This window comes from Neofelis nebulosa, chromosome 4, assembly GCF_028018385.1.
Source record: "Neofelis nebulosa isolate mNeoNeb1 chromosome 4, mNeoNeb1.pri, whole genome shotgun sequence".
Taxonomy (NCBI): domain Eukaryota; kingdom Metazoa; phylum Chordata; class Mammalia; order Carnivora; family Felidae; genus Neofelis; species Neofelis nebulosa.
The window spans coordinates 18,111,613-18,125,722 of record NC_080785.1 but is presented as its reverse complement, the minus strand read 5'-3'; the positions used below and the strand labels follow the sequence as shown (position 1 = coordinate 18,125,722).

Genomic DNA, 14,110 nt, shown 5'->3' with positions numbered 1-14,110 from the left:
GATTTTTATTAAAATTATATTTTGCCAGTATTTTTCTCGTAAGTTGTTATGAAGCTATTCTTATTTTCTCTATATATGGCATATTCCACATATGTAATATATATGTAAGTAATATGTACTACAGATATAATACTATTTCACAATGTTTTTTTAAAAAATGTTTTAAATGTTAACTTTTGAGAGACAGAGACAGACAGAAAGACAGACCATGAATGGGGGAGGGCCAGGGAGGAGGAGACACAGAATCCAAAGCAGGCTCTAGTCTCTGAGCTGTCAGCACAGAGCCTGACGTGGAACTTGAACTCATGAACCGTGAGATCATGACCTGAGCCGAAGTTGGACACTTAACCAACTGGGCCACTCAGGCGCCCTCTACTTCACAATATTTTCTGGTGAGAGTTTAAATTAATACATTCTATCCAGAACCACGTTAGTGACTATGAAATGCTTTAGGATAGGTTGATTCCTGGTGCCTCTCAAATATGGGGGGTTTAGATTATGGTGGAGGAAAAAGTCTCTGTGAAATTCTAAATCAAATGGAACCCAAGAAGAGTTTTAAGATTACCCTATATTCTAACAAACTGCAGACTACCTTCTCTGACTCTACCTTGCTCCTTAATCAAAATTATTCTTAGAATTAAAAAAAAAAAGTGATAATGCATGACTAATTTATGTCAATACACTGGTGAGTCTATATTAAGGGAAGAACTTAATTACTATAATATCACTTATTTCAACACTAGAGCATGACATTTTAGGGCTGGACACTGGACAGGTTTTCCAACTTCTTAAAAATTAAATGACATTACTGGCATTTGTGAAAGATAACCATGCTTCATTTCTCAAGTATCACTGTTCTCAATAACTAAGAGCCTCTGTTATTCTGATATGTTCTTATCTGTCTAGAAAATGATTGGTGTAACGGTCTAGTTCTATCTTTAATATCAATAAATCAGCTAGTATTTAATAAGAAGCCATGTTCCTAGCTGGGCATGCTAATGGTACAAAAAAGTGGAACTGTGGGTCTATGCCTACCTTAGGAGTCAGAGACTACATCTTACACGTATTTTTACCACAATGCCAAATGTGGTACTTCTCAACCTCAATAATTATTTGTTGTGATTGCTAAATTACTATGATAGCAGGTTATAAAATGCCATATTAAGACGTAACTTGGAGAGTGTGGGTAAATGCAGCACATGTGTATACAAGAGAATATGCCTGGAGAGATTAATTATTATGGTGTATGGATTTCCCATAGGAATTTCCTCCCAGAAATCTAGGAGGTGTACTTTGGAAAAGTATGGATCCCATGACATTTGTGAGTCTTTGCTGAAATAATGTAAAGTTCCTGGCACATAGTGAGCACTCAATAATGCCAAATGCTTTTATTAATATTAATAGAGGCCTCAACGGTTCTCATTTGAATAGCTTTCTACCCAATTTCTCCACATTCAACAATTCAACAAATGTGAATCAAGTTAATCAATGTTCCTAAAAAGTAAGACTGATCGTGCTACTCCTTTACTCAAAAAATTTCAACTACTCCCTTTTGTTGAACAGAAAATCCTCAGCATGACACTCAAGTCATCTTCCATTCAACACCAACTTGCCATTCTGGTTGTTTCATCTCATATATACAATGCTCCCAACACATCAGTGCTTTCCCACTTCCGGGAAACTTCATGTTGCTGTCTTTCTTTGGCATGGTTACCCCACTTCCGTTCGTGTCTTGATCTGCTAAAATTCCACTTACTCTCCGAGACCTATTTTTCTCTTGTCACACTTTTACCTGATACTTTTTTCTCTCCTTGATACTCTTGATATAGAATTCCCTCCTTTTAATCCTCAAAGTTCTTGTTGATGTCTCTTACTACACTACATTTACCTTTCTTCAATCATGTATTTATTACTTACATACTTCAATGAAAACTCCATTAAAAAAAGGGCCATGCCTTATTTATATTTACTGCCTATGTAATGTCTATGGGCAACTGGTGCCTTACAGCCCATTTTAATGAATTGGGGCAGTCATTTATACTGTTTATACATTTATCTTTGTCACACTATGGAACCCGTTGCTTACCATCACAACTATCACTCCCCATAGAGGTATTTTAAAAACATTATTAGTGTGTCTGAAAGTCAGAGTCTCAGTGTTGGAAAGGACTCTGAAGGTCATCCAACCCAACCACTCACTCTGGGTTGGAATCCTTGCCTGTGTATGCCCAACCTAAAACTGAACCTCTCTAATGAAAGGCAATTCAAGATCTTACTGACCAGCTCATTCCTTTAAAATGCTGGAAAATCCACTGTTTCCCAGTTCTAATTCTATTCCCTGGGGACACATGGAACAGGTATAATATACCAATTATGTTTAGCAGCCATATCACATTATAACTAAAGTGAAATCTTTTTATATGATTTGTTGTTATCCTGACCTTCGGTTACTGGTATTTCTGAGTATACAAGTAGGGACATTATATTAATTGCTCTTAAATTTCATCTTATAATGGTCATCTTATTTTTCTAGGCTGCCAAGTTCTTTCTAGATTCTTATTAAAAGGAATTTGTTAGTTCTGATCCCCACCCTCCATCTAGATGTACCTTATGTATCTTCATCATGTGACCTAAGACATTTATTAGAAAAAGAGAAAAGACTGAGGAATGAGCCCCACCAGTATTCAGGAAACTTCCTTCAGTTCGCTACATAAAGAAAGAGCTCATTTAGATACCACCGCCATTCAGTCTTGAATCTCATTCATTACACTCTTATCCAACCATCCTTTACCATCATTCATCCAAGCATAACATTAAAACATAAAAATTTCAATGAAATGTTTGAGATTTCCTTTATCTAATGGTCTAGGAACTACAAAAAAAAAAAAAAAAAAGGGAAGTTAGCATAGCAGGATTTATTTCTAATTGATCCCTTCATAAGTGTTACAAACAACCTCATGACCACCACAAATACACTTAAAAAGTAATACGGTCATTAAATAAAATTTGGAAAAATAAAAGATCTTTCTCCTAGTAGTGAGTCTTGCCATCTAAAATACAACCATTATTACTACCTTGCTGTACTTTGGTTTACATTTTTTCCTGTGAAAGTAGTTACTTAAAAAAGTTATAATCACACTACTTATTATACATCATATGAGATACCTTGCTATCTTTCTTGAAAGCTACATAATATTCTGTCAAGCAGATGTGCCCCAGTTTACCTATTTTCCTAATTCTGGACATGTAGATTAATACCAAATACCCTATACCACTGAAGTTCTTATTTTATAGAACGTAACAATATCATATTCCATCAGTTCAAAAGCACACATTTTCCTGTATTTTAACATCTCTGAAATTGGGTCACAAAATGCGGGGCAGGGGTGGTGGTGGAGGAAAGCCTTACCACTGTGCCTTGGTGAAAAGGGGGAAGGGTAACTTACAGGTTGATTATGTGCTTTAGAAAAACAAGAACAGTCACTGCCTATGCCTGGCTTTACGACAGAAACTAAAATATGACTGGGTCAAAATACCAGAATGTGTAGTACAGAATTATACTATGCTGAAGTTGGAGAACATAAAATGGTGAAATTCCAAGAAAACCAGACCTGCTCACATTAAATTAAACCAGAATATTCCATATTTTCTTTCCTTGGCATGGTTACCCCACTCTGGTAACTCATGGTTACCACAATGTAATGAAAATAGTAAAAAATTAAAACCAACAGGAACACATTAAACCCCAATGCTAATCCTAAATGTCTGGAAGTTCTCACTTCATCCAAGTTGTGTCCACAAACTTGGAAAGGAAAGCAGACTGACCTCCAGTACAAGTAATAGATTCTCAGGGACACACTCCTGATGTGCCTGCCTCAACTTTTGTGAAAACAGAGACAGACAACTCAAAAAAGCTCAGAAAACCAACTGTACTGGCCAACTACGTGAACTACACAGTGTTACTGAAGCATGCCCTTGTGATTGACTTACATGTTGCCCTACTATAGTGCCACTGCGGCAAAGAGATTACCTATTCCATCACCATTCTATCCTTCCTCTTTATCAACAAATCCTGACTTTAAGTTGGCAATGTGCTCAGCTACCACACATTTCCCAGCAACTCAGTACCTAGGAGGAGCCGATAGGTGAGAACACAAGTTGAATGGTGCCTCAAAGACTTACTGGAAGATCTACTTCTCTTATTCCTGTTTGAATGAGAGAATGGTGGCTGAAATTCCAGCAGCGATTCTGACCATGAGGTGATCCTGAAGACAGAAGTGACTAAGAACGGAGGAGCTCAAGTACCTCACGCGAAAAGGAGCTTGAGTACCTCATGACCATGAAGCCAATGCACCAGGCGTGGACCGCCTGCTTCTCGATTTCTTTTACAAGAGAGAAAAAAAAGTCACTCTCTTGTTCAATCATTTATTCCCTCTGGGAAAAGGTTTACTAAAAGTTTCTTCTCCCCCACTGTCTCCTCTTGGTGGCAGAATCCACTTCCGTTGGAGGAAAACAAAAGTGATCCACTATTTCTCTACCCACGAAGGATCAACCACTTTATGTGGAGACAGAGTCACAGAGAGACCAAAGGCACATTCCTGCCTCAAGTTAGAATTTTTTTTTTTTAATTTTTTTTTTTAACCTTTATTTATTTTTGAGACAGAGAGAGACAGAGCATGAATGGGGGAGGGTCAGAGAGAGGGAGACACAGAATCTGAAACAGGCTCTGGGCTCTGAGCTGGCAGCACAGAGCCCGATGCGGGGCTCGAACTCACGGACTGTGAGATCATGACCTGAGCTGAAGTCAGACGCTTAACTGACTGAGCCACCCAGGCGCCCCTAGTTAGAATTTTTTAAGTAGTGTTTTAGAACGCGGCAACAGAGAATATAAAAGATATCACATCAGGCCAACAGAGCCACCAGAAACTAGAATTCTTCTAGTGTAAGACAGGTGATATGTGTGGTCAGGAGCAATCCTCACGTCCTGTGTGTCTGCACACCCTCAGTCTGGACAGCTTTCTTCCCCTTTCAAGTATAAGTAACAGAAGAAAAACAATATGGGGCGTGTGTGTATGAAAACTACAAGAAAACTACAGCAAAAGAAAAATCATACTGAAGACTCAAGAAACTTAATTTTAGAAAGCACTCAGAGTGATCAAGATGGAATCCAAAAGACATTGTTTCTATGAAAAAAGTATCTTAAGAAGAAAACAAGCAAGTGAACAAAATGAGATCCAGGATGATGGAAACAGGAAGCTGGCTGAGAAAGTGAAATCTGGCAGGAGAATTAAAACTGCAATTGAAAGATTAAAATCTGCACTTACATCAGGAGAGCTGGGCAGCCCTACCAACTCTAAATTAAGAAAACGTAATTAAAGAATTGACAATAAGCTTAAGAAATTCTCCCAGAATACTGAGGTGATAAATGAAAATGCTTAAAATGATATAAAGACAGTAAAGTAAAAACCTATAAATGACACAAAGTCAGAACAAAGGGAAATAGTTATAAAAGTAAACTTTTTTGGGCTCAAACAAACAAAAAACCTGAGCCCACAGATCTGCAGATCGTAAAAGCTCACTGTATTATGGACAAAATTCAATAGAACACCCCCGCCACACCACTCCCCCTGCCCAGTAATACAGTTTTGCAATTTCTGTTTTACAAGGACAGAAACAAAAAAATAAAAAAAAAAAAAAAATACATTAACTCTAAAGAAAATTAAATTAGCCTGGTCTCTCTCTACAACACTGGATTCCAGAGGACAAGAGAAAGAAGCTATGTATAGTAATGATATCCAGAGAGGACTTGGGGATCAGGTATAACCCTCTGAGGAGAGTTACTGACAGCAACACTAATGGGGGATGTATGAGGTGTCCTTTAGACATGTTGAAGGTAGGCAGAAGGTTGAGAATCTCTGATCTGCAGTTGAGAGAGAATAAATTATGACTCATGCATTCCACACCAAGCAAATCAACACTCATGTGAAGGCAAAGTCAGCCTTGGGTACCAGCAAATCAGAAAATACACCACTGCGGTTCCCAGGAGGGGAGAAGGAGGAGGTAAGCGGCACCTTAAGACGTCCAGTGCAGTGAAGTCTCGGGCACTTCACTCTCAGCATCCCAAAGGGTTTTTGTTTATAATGGTTGTATCTATGGTTATTTATCAAGTTAGAAATTAAAGTAAAAAACTTAAAATATTTACTCATTCATTTAGAAATAACAAAAAGCAGCACATTACATGTTAACGTAAATGAGATTTTTAAAAATAAAAAATAACTATATTCCTCCTCTCCTTCTCCCCCCAAAAAGTGAAGGGTGACACTGTATTACTTTTTGGGGGGGGGCAGGGAATCTTTGTAATGTTTGTTTTAATAGAGGGCAGCTGCCTTCTCATATCTGCTTCCACATTCAATTTGTTTTGACATATTGTTTTGGCCAAAATATATGATGAAAATTTGGCCTCTCACAGATATGTAGTTGAACAAGTAAAAAATTTAACATGCTTTTAACAACCTTTTCAGTTAATTATGGCTTTTCTCTAACACTACACCAAAACTCAACAAGTGGTAGTTTGTTAATTATTTACATTGTGGAAATCGGACACTGTATCAATGAATTTCATACTCTTACATTAAAACCATCAATTTACAATTTGAATGGATCTTTTATATATGCATGATTTTGTAATGTCATGCATTGGTCATTTAGAAAATATTGGTTTACTGAGTGATGTAGATATTCCAAATGTTGACACATTTCTTTCTTCAGTATCAAAACAATCATATTCATTGATGACACTTCCAATCTCATCAGTAAACTAAGTATTGGAAAGCTGTCAGGCTCTAGCTGGCAGATATAAATGTTCCAAAATTTGAATTTTCTTTTAAAGCTTGAATTTTACCACTGGCTATAAAAACTACTAGCTGTTTTCCTTAAATTGACAGGCTCACTAACTTCATTTTCAAGAAAAAATTTGCCGGGACACCTGGGTGGCTCAGTCGGTTAAGCGTCTGACTTCGGCTCAGGTCATGGTCTCGCGGTTCGTGAGTTCGAGCCTCGTGTCAGGCTCTGTGCTGACAGCTCAGAGCCCAGAGCCTGCTTCGGATTCTGTGTCTTCCTCTCTCTCTGCCCCTCCCCTGCTCACGCTCTGTCTCCTTCTGTCTCAAAAATAAATAAAACATCAAAAAAAAAAAAAATTAAAAAAAAGAAAATATCTGCCAAATACCCAAGGTCTGAATAACCAAATTAATAACTTGCAGGGTTTTGCTCCACAAAAAAGGCAACTAGGTCAGATTATCTTTAAAGATAAAGAATGAATCTTGGATTTTGTTAAGTAACATTAACAAAAAGAAAGGCAAACAAAAATCCAAATAGAAGCTGCTACTTGAGCACACCTACAAACAAAATATGAGAAAGTGTGAAAAACATAAACGAATGGGCAAAAATATATCAGGCACATATTCTAAAAAATTAATATCAATACGGGTGCCTGTGGTGGCTCAGTCAGTTAAGCGTCCGACTTCAGCTCGGGTCATGATCTCACGGTTTGTGGGTTTGAGCCCCACGTCTGGCTCTGTGCTGGCAGCTCGGAGCCTAGAGCCTGCTTCAGATTCTGTGTCTCCCTCTCTCTCTCTGCCTCTCCCCCACTTGTGCTCTGTCTCTCTCTCTCTCAAAAATAAATTTTAAAATGTAAAAAAAAATTAATATACAACAAAGTTGAATTCAAGACAAAGGAAAGTATATGCAAAAAAGATGTCCATCCAACATTTTAAAAACGTTTGTTCGTCGTGAATCTACCTGAAGAATACCAAGAAAACAAGGGACAAAAATAGCATGGTAGCGAGGGACTATCACAATAAGCTCAGTCTTTGGTGGGTGAGGATATGGCAGGCATGGTTAATAATCACTATGATGGAATTAATATATATTGAACTTTGTGCTTTATGGAAACTACACCTTTGACTTCCACTGATTAACAAAACTTGATTATAACAGACCAAAGAGAACCTCAATACATTCCAAAGTTTAAACCGTAGAGAACCTATGGTTCTCTAATCCCAATGCAATAAAAACTAAAAATTAATACTAAAAGCTTTAGTCCAAGCACAAACCAGGACCAAAAAAACCAAAGGGACAAACAAAAATAGCATACAACCAAACCAACAGTAAATGTTCTAAATTACCGACGAAGCAAAGAAGAGCTTAATACTGGAATTACTATTTTGAAAATAAAGGTAAAAATATTAAATTATTATATTAAAGGTAAGAATATTACTTATGGATAGACCCAAAACCGTGGAAAACCACAGCTTTTGTGAAATGCTAGTTAAATTAATGTAAAATTACATGGCTTTTAAAAATCTGTCAGTTATTGAGGTGCCTGGGTGGCTCTGTCAGTTAAATACCTAACTCTAGCGCCTGGGTGGCTCAGTCGGTTAAGCGTCCGACTTCGGCTCAGGTCACGATCTCGCAGTCCGTGAGTTCGAGCCCCGCGTCGGGCTCTGTGCTGACAGCTCAGAGCCTGGAGCCTGCTTCGGATTCTGTGTCTCCCTCTCTCTCTGACCCTCCCCCGTTCATGCTCTTGTCTCTCTCTGTCTCAAAAATAAATAAACATTAAAAAAAATTAAAAAAAAAAAAACCCAACTCTTGATTTCGGCTCAGGTCATGATCTCATGGGTTCCTGAGATGACGCCCTGCGCGTCCGGTTGCATGCGGACAGCACAGAGCCTGCTTGGGATTCTCTGTCTCCCTCGCTCTCTGTCCCTCCCCCACTGGTTCTCTCTCTCTCTCTCAAATAAATTTTTTAAAAGTCAGTATTTTGCTTCACATTGGACTTTGAAAACATTTATAATTTTACCACGATCTTGCAACAACAAAAATTCTAAGTACTAATTCTGATAACTTTCCATATTGGCTACAAGGTAATGACAATTTTTACAAATTTAAAAATCCATTGAAAAAAATGTACAGAAACCTCATCCAATCCACCTTGTTTCCAAAGAAAATTAACCTCACAACATCTGAATTCAAATTCAAAGGTCTATTTTTCTAGTTTTGTAAAAATCAATAATAAGAGTTCATTTAACAATTTTAAGGAAAAAACCCAGTATTTCTATGTACACATACACACACACACACACACACTCCATTATTTCCTTTAGAATAATTATTCACAAACCTATTCAAAATATATCCTTATAAAAAGCATGTGGAACGAACAAGAATTAAGAACAATGTACAACACTTTCAGGACTAACTGCAGAAATCTCCAAGCTTATTTTATTTTATTTTATTTTTTTAATTTTTTTTTTCAACGTTTTTTATTTATTTTTGGGACAGAGAGAGACAGAGCATGAACAGGGGAGGGGCAGAAAGAGAGGGAGACACAGAATCAGAAACGGGCTCCAGGCTCCGAGCCATCAGCCCAGAGCCTGACGCGGGGCTCGAACTCACGGACCGCGAGATCGTGACCTGGCTGAAGTCGGACGCTTAACCGACTGCGCCACCCAGGCGCCCCTCTCCAAGCTTATTTTAAAAAATAAGTCTTAATATTTTGAGTCAAAGTCTAGGAGTCCAAGCAGGTGCTGAATTCATGTTTCATTTTAAGCAAACTGGCCAACTAATACCTGGTTTTGTAGGTACTCTAATAATTTGATGGGTTCCTCCTGAATAAAAAATTATAAAAGAAACAGTGAGCAATGTTCTATGTCAAAGGTAAAGAAGTCTTATAATGACAAACTATTTTTCAATTATGAAGCTTGAAATGATTATTCACATGATTAAATCAAAGTGGCCTGGCATCTCTTTTATTTGATCTCCTTATTTTTTGTATTATACCTGAGAAGCAGTTAAAAGCATTTATGAACACAGAACATCCCTAATGTACTGGGTGACAAGAGTTAAATCCCAAGACAGTGTCCCAGCTTCCCCCACCTCCACCCAGATCCAGACCCCTTTTCTGCCAGTTTGCTAATGCCAACATGAAGGTCAACTGGTTCACTGTCTCTGTTAACACTTTCCTTCCTGTTCAGAATGTGGACATTTCTTTTCCTGCCATTTAGATTCCAAATCTTGCCAGTGACTTTCAGCTCAAGCTGATACTCCTTAATCTGATCCTTGATTTCATCTTCTGGATAGAGAATAGCTACAAGCTCTTTCTATATAAACTCTTAGCATCATATGCACAGCTCTAGATCTTTTCTAAAACCTTCAAGCATTAAAGATATTTTTCATTCACTAGCCATTTATTTGGTCATTTATTCAACAAATATTTATGAGTTCCCACTAAGAGCTAGACATCATTCTACATGGTAGAAACGTACAGAAGTGAACAAAAAAGACAAGTTCATGAGGTCAAGTAATAATGGCTGTCATTCACATAGCATGAGCTGTGTGGTCACCGTGGTTCTAAAACTTTCTCTTGACAACAGGTTTGTACTAAGTCACACAAAAAACGAAACTCCATTTCTCTATTCCCTCAGTCTTTAAAAAATACTCATCATATAATGGAATGAGTGGTTTATGGAATCCAACAGATCTAGAGACAAATCTTGGTCTGACATTTACTAGCCTGGTTACCCTGGGCACATGACTTAAATTTCTTCAATCTTCATTTACCTTACCCATAAAAACCATGTTTCATGGTATCTTTTAAAAATCAAATGTTTATGAGAATTAAAAGAAAATGTAGACAAAGTACTCAGCAAATAACCTAATATTACATGGTGGCCATTAGAGTATCATTATGTTTATTTGTTGTTTTTTTAAAATATTTATTGAGAGAGAGAAGAGAGCACGTGGATACGCGCATGGGGGAGGGGAAGAGAGTGGGAGAGAGAATCTCAAAGAGGCTACACACTGTCAGCACAGAGCCCGATGCAGGGCTTGAACTCACGAACCATGAGATCATGACCTGAGCCAAAATCAAGAGTCGGACGCTTAACCAACTGAGCCACCCAGGCGCCACTCATTATGTTTACTTGTAACACAGGGCAAGTATTAGTGCTTTATCTATATTCTAGGGATATTGTTATTCTAATCACTTATGTGGTCCAGAGAGTAAATTTCTTCTGGTGGGCTGCTAATACTACTTCACTTTAAGTATAGCTTCTGGAAGTTTAAGGCAAATAAGGGACAACAGGTTAGGTACAATGGTGAATAAAAAAATTTCAATGGGCTTTGTGATAGGAAGTGCTCAACTCTAACATCCATGGTCCAAACAGAGGAGTACAATTTATTTGGTGTAGTTTACTTAGTATTTCTATTTTTGTGCATGTCTCAATCTTGCTCTCACTAGATTCTTCCAGATTTTTTAAAAGTTTGCCTTATCTAGTCTCCTAAATGGTTTTAATATGCAATAAAAACACATTTACAAATATGTATATACTGTTGAAAAGTTTCAGATGTCTTGTCTGTAATAGCAAACCTTTTATATGCTTTTCAGAAGTATGGTTTGGTGGAGATATTTACTAGATCCAGAACTTCTTTCAGGCCTCTACTACACGTTAGGTTCATTTGAATAATAAATATTCAGATTGAGATAACATTCTTTATAATATTTCCAAATGGAACGGTCATCTGACTCCTGCAGAGAACTTTTTTTAGGACTTTTTTCAGGGGAAAAGAAGCAAGTAATTTGCTTCCTTTGATCTCCAAGATACCTACATGTTGCTGCAACTGAGTTCTAAGGCATAAGCACATACTGTTCTGTCACAAGAAACCAGTGTCCTCAAAAACGACTTAACAGAGACTAGACTAAATTAGCATATGTGTGACCATTTTGTAGCACAGCATGTAAGTTAATACTGGACACCTAACTGATAGAAGAATGCATAAAACTATTAAATTTAACAAATTCCATAATGTTGAGTCAATGTTCCCAGTAATCCAGTTACAGCTAAGTATTTATTATCTTTCCTCACTTGGAGTTCAGAATTTCCTTCAGACCATGGTATTTAGTATTTTTGTAATGACAGAGCCTTTAAGAAATTGGATGAATGCTATGGCCCCTCCTCCCACAATTATCCCTCTGTCCTCTCTCCCCTGCTCTTTGAGGTTAAAAGTCCTTGCCTTAGGATATAACTTTGCCAATAACATAACATAACATAACATAACATAACATAACATAACATAACATAAAAATCATGTATTACTGCACTGGTGACATTAATGGATAAAAAGAACCAGAGTTATAAATTACAACATAGCAATGGCTTCACACGTATAATTTACCACTGAGAGGCAAAGCAAATAAAAAAAGGTGATTATATAAGTAGATGGCACAACAGAAAAGTAGGTCTGAGAAATATATAATCAACTTGCTCTTACTTCTACATATTTTCTTTAAAGTTAACAGAAGAGATCTGCCACACCAAATGCATCAAACTTTCAATATTATAAATATGAACTCATTTCAAAGTAATGAACAGTAATAACACCGATAATAATCATTTATTTAATGGGCACCTATTTAGTAAATATGTAATAATGCATCCACTGAAAACATTTTAAATTTGTTTTGAATAGCTTCTTATTACTAGTTAGTTAAAACCATTACTCAGATGATCCTGACCAAAGTGGTCACCTAAAAGCTACCAGGATCAGTCACCCCAGACATGTTACCTACTGAGGGTTATTTTCACTGACAAAATCACTACAAATAGTAGTAATGTTAAGAAACTTCAATGGTAATAATGCCTGATAATTTGGCACAAATTTTTTTTTTAACAAAGAACCTGCTCATGGTAAAAAAACAAAACACATATAACTTGTTTAAGGATGAGAACTACAAAATAAAACAAAGGCCTGCGTTTTTATTTTGTTTTTGTTTTTTTTGTTTAAATAAGTTTATTTATTCTGAGAGAGAGTGCATTTGGGGGAGGGGCAGAGAGACGGGAAGAGAGAATCCCAAGCAGGATTCTCACTGTCATGCAGAGCTTGATCCCATGAATGGTGAGATCATGACCTGAGCTAAAATCAGGAGTCAGACGCTTAACTGACTGAGCTACCCAGGTGACCCAAAGTCCTGTGTTTTTAACATAGTTCATGTAAACAGCTATGTTTTTCTGTCTCTGGGATTCTTAATTTAGGACTATTCAAGGTTCTGGAATTATATGTTCAAATTATACATTCATGTTCATTAAGTTACTCACCAGTATCACACAGACCTAATGAAAATCAAATAAAATATGAACCAGAGAAAAATTTAAATGCGAATGTAATGCGTAACTTTTTATTTTTGTAAGTATTTTTAACTAATAAAAGTGTTAAGCATTTACCTTCTTTACTAACAAAAAATGTTTTTAAATGAAGGTCCATGAAAGGTGAGGCCCCAAATTTTATGGTATGTTCCCTTATCTATATATTACACAGAACTTTGTTATTTTTTTTAAAGAGCGAGAAAGAGCGTGAGCAGGGGACAGGGGTTGGGGGGTGGGGGGAGGCAGAGAGAATCTTCAACAGGCTTAAGCACAATCTATGCTCATTGTGGAGCCTGATGTAGGCCTTGATCCCACAACCCTGGGATCATGACCTGAGTCTGAGTTGGATGCTCAACCAACTGAGCCACCCAGGTGCCCCAACATAGAACTTTTAATGTAAGTTTGGTTGTTTTTTTTTTCAAGATGACTATTTCAGTCACTTAGTTTTATATAGTTGATTTACTTAATAAAAGCTCACTTTATTTTTCTTCTTTGGAGGTTTTTTTAATTTTTTGTTTTTAACATTTATTTATTTTTGAGAGTGAGTGAGTGGGAGAGGGGCAGAGAAAGTGGGAGACAGAGACTCTGAAGTAGGCTCCAGGCTGAGGTGTCAGCACAGAGCCCGAAGTGGAGCTTGAACTCACGAACCATGAAATCATGACCTGAGCCGAAGTCGGACACTTAACCGACTGAGCCACCCAATTACCCCTCTTCTTTGGCAGGTTTTAAAGCCATTAGTCATACTTAGAAATTTTCCTATGGAAACAGTGAAGTATTAAAATTTTTACTGGTGGTATAAAATTGAAATTTTTACAAAATGCATGTATTTATATTTAGAAAGACTACCAAAATTTTAAAAATCCACTCAAAACATTATTACTAGTATCTCAATTTGGAAAAATTAATATGAT

The 14,110-nt window shown here is 37.0% G+C and overlaps 1 protein-coding gene across 1 annotated transcript in view; it reads right to left on the bottom strand.

Annotated features, from left to right (window-relative positions):
• Nucleotides 1-14,110, bottom strand: part of MTPN (myotrophin) — a 59,500-nt gene that overhangs the window by 30,993 nt on the left and 14,397 nt on the right. The gene's annotated exons all lie outside the window — the stretch shown is intronic.